This window comes from Gorilla gorilla, chromosome 16 (assembly GCF_029281585.2).
Source record: "Gorilla gorilla gorilla isolate KB3781 chromosome 16, NHGRI_mGorGor1-v2.1_pri, whole genome shotgun sequence".
Classification (NCBI taxonomy): Eukaryota; Metazoa; Chordata; class Mammalia; order Primates; family Hominidae; genus Gorilla; species Gorilla gorilla.
The window spans coordinates 89,234,525-89,249,783 of NC_073240.2; the positions used below are offsets into that span (position 1 = coordinate 89,234,525).

General features: G+C 45.3%; 1 protein-coding gene across 14 annotated transcripts in view; it reads right to left on the minus strand.

The window, feature by feature from the left end:
* Window positions 1-15,259, minus strand: part of NTRK3 (neurotrophic receptor tyrosine kinase 3) — a 397,164-nt gene that overhangs the window by 157,770 nt on the left and 224,135 nt on the right. The window lies entirely within an intron of this gene.

Sequence of the window (15,259 nt, forward strand, 5' to 3'; positions counted from 1 at the left end):
AAGAGACGAAGCTAAAAAAAAAAAAAAAAAAAGCCCCTGACCAAATTCCCCATGGAAATATGGTCTCACTGCATCTTTCAAATTTGCCTCATTAAGCCTCACTTACAACATCCCTTGTTTCTTTCTGATCTACCTTGCACCAAAAATGGGAGGCATTTTAGGTTTCTAATAGACCAGAGGGAAAGAAATATAAGGTGAGTGATTTGGGGTGTGCTGGGAGGTCTCTGAATATTATTTTCTAATAATTGCTCCCTCACAGAGGGGCCTTCATTAGCTTTTCTATTGTCTCCAAGTTAACTTGGCATTCACCAAAAGAAGCATGGATGTTAGAAGCTCAGCCCAAGACCAGGAACCCTTCATACAGCTCCCCCTTTAGACCTAGGATCCAAGGATGCAGAAGGAAAAGATGGCACCAGAATATGCCAAAAGGCTGATTAGTTAAGCATCCATGAAGGCTTCCCCTTTGGTTCTTCCCCAGAGTGGCAGCTCCAGGAAAAGTGAAAGCTTGGAGTTAGAAACAAGACAACTTCTGCTCTTAACTTCAGAGGAAATGAAAGGGAGAATCCAGAACCTGTGATGTCTCCATCTCACCTTAGCAATATTGAGGGGTTTGCAGTGGTTGGTTCAACCAAGCTGACCTTCTCAAGACCTGAACAAAGGAATATATGTGAAGGGAGTGGGGACCATCCCACCCCTAGCCACCCCACCCAGCACATTTTCCTGACTTTGGGGAATAGGGGGAGAGGGGTCACCCAGAGATGAACATCACACCCCAGGCACAGGCTCCCTGTGTTGATGTCTCTGTCAAACCAGCCATGATTTAGTTAAAGCTCCTAAGTAACAAATCCCCACAAATCCCCAAGCACATATTTAAAATCTATTTTCAGAATTACACTGAGCATAATTCAACCAATCAATGAGCCATTAGGAGTTTAGTCCCAACACTTCTTCATTACCAGTGGCATGAGGGCTGCTCGACTCAGCAGAATCCAATGCGAAGAGTTGCTGTATAACCAGCAATTCTAGGTCTGGGGACAGAAGCTTATACATTGCCTGCTGAGAGGCCCAGCCACAATCTGGGTGACAAATTAAGCTACAGAACCACCAGCGACAGGATAAAAGGAGACCCGGCCAAAAATAGGTCAACTTGGATCCAAGGACTTCTGCTCTTCTCCTTCAAGGGTAGCTCTTGCATCACCACCAATGCCCATCTCTAGCTGGACCCTGCTTCTGGGAGGCCTGCCTCATGGGGATCTGAAGCTCCAAAGAGCCTCCTGGGGTGGACACACGGAGGGGGATGACTACATAGGAGCTAAAGTGCTAGAGAGGAATTGCCTTCTGCTGCCTCACTGGTGAGCACCATGGGTCACCCAAACTGGTATCTGTCTGAAAGTCTCCAAGATCTCCCAAAAGGTGGGGGTGTGGGTGAATTGGAAGTCAGCTGACGGTGGGAGGGGGCATCCCAGGTTAGTAGAAGTGGCATGCTCCTAAACTCTACAGTTTGAATCCTGGCTCTACCTTTGACCAATAAATGACCTTGGGCAAGTCCCTTAACTTCCTTGCTTCCCTAGGAAATGCCTAATCTGTAAAGTGGAGAGCACTACACTTACATTAAAGCTTGATTTAATGTAGAAAGAATGACTTCATGAAAAGAAGAGGGGGTGGTGGGCTCTGTCATATCACAGTTTTGTCATTTTCTAGCTGCAAGACTTTAGCAAACATTTTAACCATTCCCTGTGCCTCAGTTTCCTTACCTACAAACAAAATGGGGAAAGTAATAGAAGCTACCTCATATGATTTTTGTGAGGATTAAACAATTTATTTTTATATTTAAACTGATTTTGGTGCCTAAGATATAATAAGCACTACGCAGTGTTTGATTTTATTATTATTTGAATGTACTTCAAGTTCAGAGCCTGGCCCTTGGTAAGTATTCAGTAAATGTTAATGTATTTCTTTATTTTTTTACTACTCCCCCTTTTCCCCTCTCTTCACCACCTACCTGCTCCCACCTACTCTCCAAAAGCTATGCTCCCAAAGGATCACATAGCAGCTCTGAGGAATTCACACAGCTTGCTCAACCAAGATAGTTGGATCCAGCTAAAACCACAAGCAGAAATGTTTCATCACCCAGGCATACAAGTCTAGCCTTGAACATTAGCAGGACAGTTTACCAGACCAGAACAGTGATGACGACAACAACAAATTACTAGGTTGCTCTCCCTAAGAGGAGAGATACAAGGAGTAAAATGTACATGGTATCAATGTTCTCATCTTCATTCTACCCCCTGTACCCCAAGAGGCGCCTGCTTACTCCTAGAGGAGCAGGATGACAGTATTTGCAACGCTGAAAGCCTAGGTGAGCATTTGCTTTACTCCTGGAGGAGACCTGGGTGGCAGGTACTGTCATTTCTAACAGCCACTTCCTGTTTCTTGCTAACAGAGCCCTGTGATTCTGTGGAGACATATGCCCTCCAGGCAACCATATGCCTCAGGGAAAATGAGTTCCATTCCCAGCCCCAGGGGAGAATCTGGAGGAGCTTAAAGTGCTTGGGGGTAATTCCATTCCCCTTAAGAATGACTGGCTTGGGAATAAACATATGACATAATTCTGTCCAATGAAACAGGAAAGAAAGACTACTTAGGGGCTTTGGGAAAAGCTTTCTCAGTTTCAACCCACCCACAAGAAGAGACAACCCTGTGGGGCCCCTAGTCCATGTGTTTGGTTGTGATGCCTGGATCTGCTGCAACCATTTTGTAGCCATGAGAGAAGTTAACCTGGTGATATAGCAAAACACAGAAAGGCAGAGGCAAGAGAATCACAAAAAGTAGAGCTAGAGTCCTAATACACTTCACCAGGATCCTTCCCTAGCTGTTTAGCTGAGTTATGCGATGATAAATGTCTTGTTTAAGCCAAGTGAGTCAGGATTATCTTGTACTTTCAGTCAAAAGGATCTCAACTGATACAATCAGTGTCTAAAACACGAGAATATGAACAAGACTCAGACATATGTACATTTGTGTCTGAAGATCCTATGTGTAAGTTTGCTAAGAAAAAACAAAAGGGCTGTGCACTCATGTCTAAGGACAAGCAAAAACGAAGTCAAATAAGCACACAGACATTGAAGCCCTAACTTCGGAGGGGACCGTGCAGGCACAAACTCAGCGTAAAGCACATGGGCAGGCATACAGGGAAGAAGGGGAGTTTGTTTCAACAAAATTAAGTTTGATGACAAAGGGAAGGGTGAAACAAAGAATCAATCAAACAAAAACACAAACAAAAGAATCTCGCCATGAATCTCTCTGCCACCTTCTAGTTGAGCCCACAGCGTTTCGGTCTCATTAACCCAAAAGGAAATTGGCCTGAGCCCTCTGCTCATCTACATCCATCATTTCCTGACAACCAACATATTACAGTTCCGACTCCTAAGAGCATCTTCATAGCTGTGGAGCCGGGTGATAAAATGCTGCTTCTTAGAGTTGGGGGAAAGAAGTCGCTGGAGGGGATTCTTTTTTCAGAAATAAATCCAAGCTTGGAAAATATATTTTTTGGTACCATCAAGCTGGTTTCCCCCAACAGCATATTTATATCAGAAATTGTAATGATAGTTGTAAAAATATTGCTGTCAAGGCAAGGATGATCACATATTGTCACTTATACAAGTTTACAGAGTATTTTCAAATTCTCGTACCCCTTCATCTCAAAAGATACCTGCTAAGGTGGTCACCTTTTCTTATCTCAAATTTAGAGAAGGCAGGTGTCTTGCCCACAGTCATGCAGTGGCTGAGATGGTAGGCTGGGACCTGGGTCTAAGGCCACCCACGCTCATGTCACTTTTGTTTCTAATGAAAAAGGATCCTCTGTAACCCCCTAGTTCAGTTCATTCTCTCAGCCGCTAGACCCTGCCTACTCCATGCCAAGACCATTATATTCTCTTCTTTAAATAAGAAGATGTTTTGACCTTCCCAACAATTGTTTGGAAACAGTGACTTTGAGAAGGCTGCCTGCATCTTGGTTTGAGCATTTCTCCTTGGAGCAGCTCCCTAAGATTCCATTCCTAAGAGGCAGCAGATCTGCCTGGAAACGAGGAATGCAGTGAAAATTTGGCCATGACCAGCATCTCCGGATCTGGGGTTTAGGAAGTGTTAGAAGCACCTGCAAGAGCTTCTAGGAAGAGAACAACAGGCAAAGATCCCCTGATCCATTTAAGTGGAGGGCACTTAGTGCTCTGCCAGAAATCCTGAAGAATGTTACCACCCCAATTCGGGCTATTCCCACGGAATGCAGCTACGTCCTGTCCCTCCGAGGGGCTTGAGAGGAAATGTGACAGTGCCTGTGCCAAATGGGTTCAGGCCCATCTGGGTACTGTCACAGTGAGTGACCACACCTGCTGGGGAGGCAACAATGGAGCCCCCAAACCCCAGAACAGCCCTGAATGGGATCCATTGAAACATCTGTGTCTACAGAGATGCTAACAGGTATACCTCAAAATCAGGTTCAGTAGCTCAAGAAATTTGAGAAGTGCTGCAGACCAAAGGTCATTCTTGGTAAGTCTCAGGGATCTCTAGCATTAAAGGCTCTCAGAATCCTACAGTACGAAAGTTACTTAATCCAGGTTTTCCCAAAATTATTTTACCATGAAACTTTTTTTTTTAAGCAATGCCTATTCATATCCTTCAGAGAACAATTTGCAAAACAATGAATTAAAGGCAGCTGGAGAGAAGATGGAAGGGCAGTTGTACTCTTGGCTTCTTGGCTAAGATGTGGGTAGAGCTTTGGTTTTTAGTTATTGACCATCAACAATATAGTGCAAGGGGAATGAGAACCGACAAATTCTTTGGGACATCTGTCATAAGGAATGACTCACGTGTTCACTCATAGCAAGATGGAGATGATGACTGCTTTCTCCTGGAAAAGGGCTTTCGGAAAGAGAACACTAATAGAGACCACCATCAACTACCGAGATTCCTGCTTGTAGGTGGGAGAAGGAGATCTTTTTCCCTTTCCCTGATTTTTAACTTCTGCCCTTAAAATAAGAATGTCTGACTCCTTGGAGACATGGGAAGTAACCCTAAGCTCTTCCCTCACCCTGCATTCCTGGCTTCTCCCTGTGAAAAGCAAGTGACTTATTTGATGGGTGACGAGGGTGGAGTCCATCATCCACCATCACATTTCTCTTCTGGGCAAAGTTCATGAAGGAAAGGGAGTCTCTCCCTGTGCATATGAGCTTCCTGGGGTGTTCTTAAGCTCTCTGGCTTCCAAAAGGTAAGGTAAACCATGACCCTCCATGCAACTGAATGAATAATATCTGCTCAGCAAACCCAAATTCTATCTGTACATCCAAGTTCAAGACAGGAGAAGCACCAAAAAGCCCATTTTGGCTTTACGCCCAAGCTGCCTTCTTGGGCGCAACAATAATGCTCATCTTTTGATTCCTATCTGACCCCTATGTATATGTTTTATCTGGTTCAGAATTATGACCCTTTAAAACTCCAATACAGACTGGATGCCTGAATCCAGTTGACGAAGAAAAAACATAAATTACTTATCTCTGGGAAATCTTGAGCTAGAAAGGATCTCTGGAGGAAAGTTAATCCTCTTACTCCTTGAAGACAAGACTGAAGCCAAAACATGCCAGGAAGACAAGTAGTCCTTCTGTTTCTAGACCGCTGAGCAAAACAGAAAGGACCCACTCCATGTTCTGCTCACCTTCAGCTTTTGGGTGCAGCTTCCCCTGGGCTCCCATCCCACCATGAAATGACATTACTCCAAGCTGGCTGGGGGTCTCATCATTCTTCCCCTCCTCGACCATGAAGTGAATGCTTATCCCTCAAGTACTTTTTTAAAGCCAATTACCTTGTATTTACAGTGAGCATAATTAGACCTAATTACTTAATTAGCATGACTGCATGCAGCTACTAACTTTGAGTATGTGATTATGGCAGTGAGGCACAGAGCAGATGAGGTCATGATAACCACAAGGACGGCAGGTGGTCTTGGCCCAGGGAGATGAATGCTAATCTGTCACTTTGAACTAGTTGGTTTTAGCTCCAAAGTGCATGCTAGGAAAGTCTAGTGTTTTCAATTAATTTCAGGGAAATGGCTTCATATGATTTTTTTTCTTCCTGGAATGGGGGAAAAATGTCAAAGTGCTATGCTTGGATTGTACCAACATTTAGGGAACTCAGACATCAGCACCCAGCAGAGATTAATATCTTGAGGCTGAGACTCTGTGGACAAGCTTGTATGTATACTAAAGTTCAAGCCCATGGGCCCAGGACTTATTTGCTTGGCTCCCAAGATATCTCATTCTGGCAACATCCAGCTCTTTCTAGAAAGAAAGAATACTAGTAATGTGTTCAGACTCATCCCTCCCTCCAGAGACCTTGGGCTTACCAAACCTAGCATCACAGAATTCCTGGGGGTCTCCTAGTTATTCTAATTGAATCTGAAGATAAGATTGAAGAAAAATCAGAGGGAGACAATACTAATTTATGTCCATTTAAAATGTTTTATGAAACACTGCCTACCAAGCAGGGCCTGGAGATACTGAACTGGTGAAAAAGGTTAAAGCTAAATGTTTCCATTATTAACCAAGAGTCACCAAGATTCATCTTATGGTTCCCCTAGAGTGGATTGTCAAGATCCAACCAGGAGAATAAAAGAGGGGACCCATCAGAATCCCCCACCCACCTTGGTCCTATTTCTCTCCCATGTCACATCTAGCAGAGCCTGCCTCCTAAAACAACCGCAGGAAGCAAACAGCAGCCCCTGGTATGCCAACCTACCCTCTTCAGCTGCACACCCCATGCTCCCAGCCCAGCCCTGTAACCAGATCTCCTTCTTTGCATCAGGCAAGTCCATCCCAGACTTCTTCTAGAGAAAGAACTAGAAAGACTTTTTCTGCAGGAGTAGCAGCTGCTGCTGTTGCCTCTGTTACTGGTTCCAGGAAGGGCCCCAGCCTCCTAGACAAAGGAGCCCATTTTCCATATTTCATCTGCAAGTCCATTAGGCTGAGTTAAGTGGCTGGGAATAAACACCCATCATTTCCCTACGCTAAGCGATATTTGTTAGTATAGAAGGTGACAGAAATCCATATCACGCTGATGCACTATTAATACTGCATTACGCACACAGGCTCTGTGCTCCCCACCACAGCTGGAAACTGGCCTGGGCAATTCCTCTTCCAGAAAAAGCAAGCTTCATGGTTAATTGACCCAGAAGAAAAGGAGGAGATAAGCCGCTTGCACACTCTGATGAAGGAACCACTGGTCCCAGCTAAAGAGACAGTGCACAGATCTAGCAGTTCCAGCTTTGGTTATCTGTGCAGATGTTCTTGCCTTGTGGGCTGATATGTTAGAGGGGAATGCATCAAGCAGTTTTCCTAGGGAAAGAGAGTGAGGCCAGGAACTCCACACTACTGCTCTGTAGCTAAAGAGGGGTAAGAAAGGGTAGGTTCTCTGCTCTATCCCCAGGGCCTAACAGAGAGTGCCTGGTACTTAAGAAGGGATCAGTGGATGTTTGTTGACTGACTGAAGGAGTAAAAGAGAAAAGGAAGTTGAAGAGAACCAACAGAGATGGAGTTTTGGCAATGTCATGAGAGTGAGGGGCCAAGACAACCCCAAGACAGAGCTACCAGGTCAGCCAGGGAGGATGTAGGACAGATCTAGGAAAGAAATGGGAAGGGGTGACCAGCCAGGAGCAGCTGAATGCACATCTATAGTTTAAAATCTAGAAACTCATGTGGAAGAATGGATTCAGCATGGAAACCAGCTTGAAAGTGACATGTAGGGAAAGAGAAAGTGTTAACAAGACTTCCGGGAAAGTGAAAAGAATTAGGATGCCTGGAAAGGTGGGGTTCAGGGCTGACATCATGGAGAATCACCCTGACAAGCTGCCTTTGAAATGCTGTGAAGGCATGGACACATTGGTTGGTACCAAGACGTGCCAGTCTTTTAGTAAACATGGCAATTGGTCTTTGACCGATGACAGCTTAGAAGTGAAGCGTGCTCACTATTAGTCAATGTGAATATCCAATAAGAATTACACAGTCATCAGTTACCGGTATACTTTAGAGCAGAAGAGAGAAAGGTTGGTACAATCACACATGTGTGTGGCCACACACACACACACACAACACATACACTTCACCAGGCACACCAAGAAGGACAGTGTGCATCCACAAGTGCCAGGAGACCCTCGGGCAGGAGCTGATTGGTGAAAGCCAGTCTAACGTGAAATGCAATGAACCTCACTTGGTATAACCATTCAGTTTTGCTATTTCTTATTAAGCTAAACATATTCTTACCATATGACCAGGCAATCACGTGTCTAGGTATTTATGCAAATGAGTTAAAAACTTATTTCCACACAAAACCTGCACATGAATGTTTATGCAGCTTTATTTATAATTGCCCAAAAGAGGAAGCAATGAAGTTGTCTGTTACAGGTTATGTCCCACTCAAAAAAGCTAGGTCAAAGCCCTAACTCCCAGTGCCTTACAATGTAAACTTTATTTAGAAATGGAGTCACCATGGATGTGATTAGTTAAGTGAGGATAAAGATGGGCCCCTAAAACTATATGTCTGGTGTTCTTACAAAAAGGCAGTCTTATGAAGACAGAGGGTGGGAGTGATGCAGCTGCAAGCCAAGGGATGCCAAAGATTCCCAGCAACACCACCAGAAACTAGGAAGAGGAAAGGAAGGATTGATTCCCTTACAGGTTTCAGAGGGAGGATGGCCCTGTCAACACCTTGATTTCAGACTTTGGGCCTCCAGAGCTGAGAGATAAAAAATTTCTGTTGTTTGGGGCCACCCAACTTGTGGTACTGTATTCCGGCATCCCTAAGAAACTAACACAATGCTTTTCACTAAGTGAGGAAATAAAAACTGTAATACAGCCATACAATGAAGTATTGCTCAGTGATAAAAATAAATGAGAATCGCTTGAACCCGAGAGGTGGAGGCTGCAGTGAGCTGGGATTGAGCCATTGCACTCCAGCCTGGGGACAAGAAAGACTTTGTCTCAAAAAAAAATAAAATAAAATAAATGAGCTATCAGGCCGGGCACGGTGGCTCACGCCTGTAATCCCAGCACTTTGGAAGGCCAGGATGGGCAGTTCACGAGGTCCAGAGATCGAGACCATCCTTGCTAACACGGTGAAACCCCTTCTCTACTAAAAATACAAAAAATTAGCCAGGCGTGGTGGCGGGTGCCTGTAGTCCCAGCTACTCAGGAGGCTGAGGCAGGAGAACGGTGTGAACCCAGAAGGTGGAGCTTGCAGTGAGCCAAGAATGCGCCACTGCACTCCAGCCTGGGCGACAGAGTGAAACTCCATTTCAGAATAAATAAATAAGTAAATAAAATAAAAAATAAAAAAATAAATGAGCGATCAAGCCAGGAAAAGACATGGAGGACCTTAAACATATATTGCTAAGTGAAAGAAGCCAATCTGAAAAGGCTACACACTATGATTCCAACAATATGACATGTGGAAAAGACAACACTATAGAGACAGTAGAAAGATCAGTGGTCGCCAGGGATTGAAGGGTGTGAGGGGATAAACAGATGGAGGACAGCGGACATTTTGGACAGTGAAATTATTCTGTCTGACATTGTCATGGTGGATACATGACACTATGCTTTTGTCAAAACCCACAGAACTTGTCCAACACAAGCAGTGAACCCTTCTTAAATTGTGGCTTTAGTTAATAAAAATGTATCAATAGTGGTTCACCAATTGCAACTAATATACCATAATTATGCAAAATGTTAATAATACAGAAAACTGTAGTGACAGGTGGGGACTTAAAGGGAATATGTGGGTGCTCTCTGTACTTTCTGAAATTCTTGTGTAAATCTAAACCTATTCTAAAACTGTTCTTTAAAATAAATAAAAATTAACCCCAGGGCCAAGTATCACCTTATCTGAAGGCAGTCATGGCCCCTCAAGAACTTGATTCTATGGAGAATTCAGAGAGGGGTAATAAGTGCCAACAGCCAGACCGAGGTTGGCCCAGCCTCATGACTTCAGAGGCCTTCAGCCAACCCTGAACACCCTATACAGGGCTGTCCTTATCCTAGAAACAGAAGAATGAGCCTCTACAAAACAAAAGAACTGTCCTTAATAGGTTGCTTCCCTTACCTCCAGCCATGCTGAGTATATGTCAATCACTAGAAGTCTAGGCAACGAGATTTGATAGGGGAGGGATGGATGCTGGAGTTAGCGGGTCTGAGTTTAAATCTCAGGCTCTCTCTTGTATGATCTGGATCAAGTAACTTAAGCTCTCTGAGTCTCAGTTTCTTTAGCTATAAAATGGGAGTAGTAGCTCCCCCTCAGAGAGCTAGTTAAAGATCGCATAAGAAAAAAAACATAAAACACCAGCCCAGTGCTTGCTCTAAAGAGGCTGTTGATACAAATCAATAATATTTTCCTTTTCCTCTCTGTGAGTTTCTTTTTCTTTTTCTTTTGAGACAGAGTCTCGCTCTGTCGCCCAGGCTGCAGTGCAGTGGCGCAACCTTGGCTCTCTGCAAGCTCCGCCTCTCGGGTTCATGACATTCTCCTGCCTCAGCCTCCCGAGTAGCTGGGACTACAGGCACCTGCCACCATGCCCGGCTAATTTTTTGTATTTTTAGTACAGACGGGGTTTCACCGTGTTAGCCAGGATGGTCTCGATCTCTGGACCTCGTGATCCACCCGCCTCGGCCTCCCAAAGTGCTGGGATTACAGAGGTGAGCCACAGTGCCTGGCCCCTCTCTGAGTTTCTAGAGAGCCTGGGCGTGGAGTCATCTGACACATCTTAGTTAGCACCTTCTTTGACCCTAGTTCCATGCTGTGGTTTCTGTTGAAAATAAAGAATTATGACACTAGGAATAAACTCAAAGTCGGGTTTGGGAAACAGGACATGTATATTTGAGAAACGACAGGCTGACCTATGATTTGGCTCAAAGTCATTCAAGACTGGGGCATGGCACTGACTAAGCTATGGGTTAGAAGGAAGGAAGGAAAGGTCCCATTGCGATAGCATGGGGCTAGGAAGAATTCACAAGAAGCGAGAAATGAAAGAGGTGTTAAAAGACGAACAGGGTGTGGAAGGAAAGGAGAGGGAGTGAGGGTGAGGAGGGAAAATGGGCATTTCAAGGTAGTGGCTGGAGGTGTGGGAATGATGATCTGGAAAGAAGGAATAAAGGCTGGTGAGTCATCAGCAGAAGGCTGAAGAAGAGAGAAAGACAGGAAGGGAGGGAGGGAGGGCACAAGGTGCTCTCAGTGGTCCTGCAGCAGGGGGCGCCATTCCATGTCTTGGGGTTCAGCTATGGTTGGACGTGAGCCCATGAGGGTGGAGACCATGTGTCTCTTGTTCCCCAGTGTTTCCAGTGCCTAAAAGAAAGGCTGACACAAACCCTCAATAAACATGGATTAAATAGATGAAAGGGGAAAAATCAGCACAGTGGAAAGTGACTCGGATGCTAAGGAGGAAAGGAAGCTCAAAGGAACATGGTCAGGTTTCGTGAAGTGATCGTGGATGGAGAGTGGAGGGGCTCCTGGGGAAAAGAAACAGATGGACCTTCAGGACAGAGACCTACAAGAGGTGTGGCGATGGGCAGAGGAGCAGACAGACACTACCTCAAGGGGGAGAAGAGAGGAAAGGGCGGGCCACCCAGGATGGAGACAGGCCATCTTTGCAGACCCAGACTGGGAAGGCTGGGAGGGGATGACTCTGGGAAAATGGAGACGCTGCTTCCTCTGAGACAGGGACAACATGGGAGCAAAGGCTGACAAGGACACCCAAGGACAGAAGGACGGGGCAGAGGCAGTTGCCTCTCCCCAGATGGTCTCTGTTTTCTCAACTAAGAGTATGGGTGTGGGGAGAAAAGGATGAACAGAGAACCCTGTTCATCCTTAAGATGAACCAAGAAGCCTTTCAACTGGCTTATGGGAAAGGGCCAATGTGTGACTCCTGAAAAAGCAGCAAGCAGTCCAGCCCTCATCCATGAACAACTTACTGCAGTCCAGAGCTGCCACATGGGTGACAAAGGTAACTGAGGGTCCAATGTTGCTACAAATAACTTTTAGCTTCTCCCAAGTGACCCATCTGGACTGGTCCCTTGACTTCTCATTCTATCGGACCTGGCCCAAAGTCTAGGGTCCTCAGCTGTGTGACCAGGAGGGCTGTATCCATTTCCTGATGCTCTCAAGAACCAGAGGGCTATACAAAAATAATGAGGGGGGCTTTATTAGGCTTTGGGTTCTGTATACATTGCAAACTAGGAGCATCTTTATTCAGCTCTTTCGGAATCCCTGGAAAGGCTAAATAAATGCAGAATAAAGACAATGTCAAATGTAGAGCCCTTGCTGGGAACATAGGTGTGGGGATGCAAACATCTGATAAGGGATTGTACCAGGTGATCTCTAAATATCCTTGCAGCCTGACATGCTAGGAAAAATGCTACGGACCAGATTGAAAGCAGATAGAAAGTGAGAAGCAAGGAGAGGACCAGCATCCTAATCATTTCCATCAGAAAGATCCCACTATTTATAATAAATACGTAAGTACAGAAAGAAAAGCACATTTGTGCTTAATCCATCACTGGGAGGATGGGGAAATAAGGCGTGAAGTCAGGTAGCATTATGTTCATGCAATTCCACCCCACATTACACATTTTTAAATGGGACAAAGAAGGGAATCAGAATGAGGAGACCCCCTGGGGGATTCACAATGTGAGCATTTTTATTCTCTTAACCTTCCTGGTTCTTGCCATCCCCCCAAAGGAGTGACCCTGGCCTTATCTGCCGCACCATAAATACTCTCCACTTATTTATATGCCAAGATGCATGTGGCTTTAATTATTTATGATAGTGTCTCATCGCACACAGGGATGTGTCTTGGAGTCTGTTCCCTCGACTGATGAAGTCTTGGTTAATCAGAGACCTGCTGCTGGCTCAGCCAGTAAATCTCTGCTGAGGACTGGCCTGGGTCCCCTTTCACCCTGTCTGTGTGAGTCACCAAAGGATTAGCAGAGGGAGGATTAGACAAATGCAGCTACAATGCTCCTGCTCATTGTCTGTCATGCCACTCATGTTTTCTGAAAACAATTAGGAGCCATTTGCTGTCTATTGATGGAACAGAATGTCCCACTTCTCTAAAAGGGCTACTTTCCCCAGCATCAGGGGGTTCTGATGATCTGGAGTCATCTCATGATTTTCCTCTGATAAGGCATTGTTTGTTTTCCCCTGCTCCTTCAAGTCTCATCAATAAACATGCTGCTTTCCCATTTTCACCAACCTTTTCTTGTTTACACTGAAGAACTGTCTGCATCCTGAGAATAGCCACTTTGAATCACAAATCTAGAGGGCTCTAGAAGGAAGACTTCCTCCACATGGTTTGCCTAGTGGGATGAGTCCTTGGCTATGCTTTGTTTTGACACCAAAGGATGCTCACCAGGCCCCATAGCTCTCTCCATGGCTCCCAGACTTCCATGGGGACACTTATTCTGATGGCCCAGAGGAAACTTGCCTCCAACACACCAGAGAGTCATCCCATCTGGCAACTGTGTGGATAACCTGGTATCAGGAGCTTCTGTGAGCAGATATGATCATGAGATCATATTCTGCACCAGGAATCCAGAGCTTCCACTAAAGAGGACAGAGGGATCCTCATTATTCACAGATTCTGTATTTGGGCATTCACTTACTTTCTAAAATTTATGTGCAATGCCAAAACCAAGACTCAAGGCACTTTCCTGGTCATTTAGGGCCATGTGTAGAGTGACAAAATGTGACCCTAGGGGCACGTTTCCAGCTGAGACTCAACAAGGAGATATCTGCCTTCTTCCTTTTAAAAAAAAATCATTTATTTTAATTGGAAAAAAAAAACCTGTCATCTGTCATATTTATCATGTACGTTGTCTTAAAATTCTTGTTTCAGCTCTCATACTATAAACAACTACCTTTTTTGTGGTCTATTCCAGACCATATTTTTTTACACTTTTGTGCTTGTTGCTAGTGACTATGCAGTTTGGTAGGGCCCCCAAGCATCGTTCTGAAGTATTGGCTAGTGTTCCTTAGCTTAGGACAGCTGTGATGTGCCTCACAGAAAAAACACATGTGTTAGATAAGCTTTGCTCAGGAAGAGTGATGGTGGCCATGGCCATGAGTTCAATGTTAATGAATCAACAATATGTATTAAATAAGGTGTCTTTAAACAGAAACATATGACAAGGTTATGTATTGACTGGTTGATAAAATGTGACCCGAGGCTCACAGGAACCTAACCTCGTGTCTTCCCTACGAGCAATGGTTCAGTGTTCACTAATTCAGTGTTCACGGCGACTTCACAGAACACAACTGCTACAGATAATGAGAACCAACTGTATATTGAACATAGCAATGTCTAGGTCTCTGCTCAAATATCAACAGCACCCTAGGAAACTCAGTATCAACCCTAGACTGAGCTTGGACCCAACTATCACCATAGAAGGTCCTTCCTCCCAGTCCTACCCAGGCCAGTCCTGGGGTGAGCCTGATCTGAGACAGGAAATTTCGCCAGAAGTGAACTAATCTTTGTTCTGTGCTTCCCATGGTTTATCTGAAAAACAGGTATCTCTCTTCCTTGCCCAGCCCTGGTTCAGAACCCATGTGTCCTTTTTCTGATACTGACAGGGAGCATCTGATACACACTGAGACAGATTCTGGAGAACACCCAAGGTTAGGAGGCAAATGATGACCTTATGCTGACTCAAGCCCACTCCCTCCCACTGTGGCAATGCTCTCCTAAAACTCAGAGCCAGGGAAATGAAGCAAAGGCTGATGGGGATAGCCCAGTGCCCACTCTGCTGTAGGATGAACCAGCAGGAGCAGCAAGAGTTCTGTGAGCTACAAAGACTGTGCTCCAAGTACAGAGAGCTCCGCCCAGGGGCTGAGCAAGACCAAAAAGCGCCTCTTCCTAGGCCCTCCCTGCAACCCACTGAGACATGAAATGAACCCACTGTCAGGAAGCCTGGGGCAGCCACCCAGAGCCTCGGTATTCCTGTCTGTAAGGTGAGGCCTCAACCTAGCCGATCACTTCTGTCCTTCCAGCTCTTAGGCAGGCATGGGTGTCCCTGTTCTCCAGGAGCTGCTGTGCTCTCTCTTGATACAGCGGATCATTTCCTGGGGACAGGAAGAGTAGGAGGAGCGGGGGTGTGCTTGGGTGTTGCTGGGCCCAGATTGAACCTGGGCACACAGCAGGAGGAACCCTGCTGGATGGACAGCCAAGTCA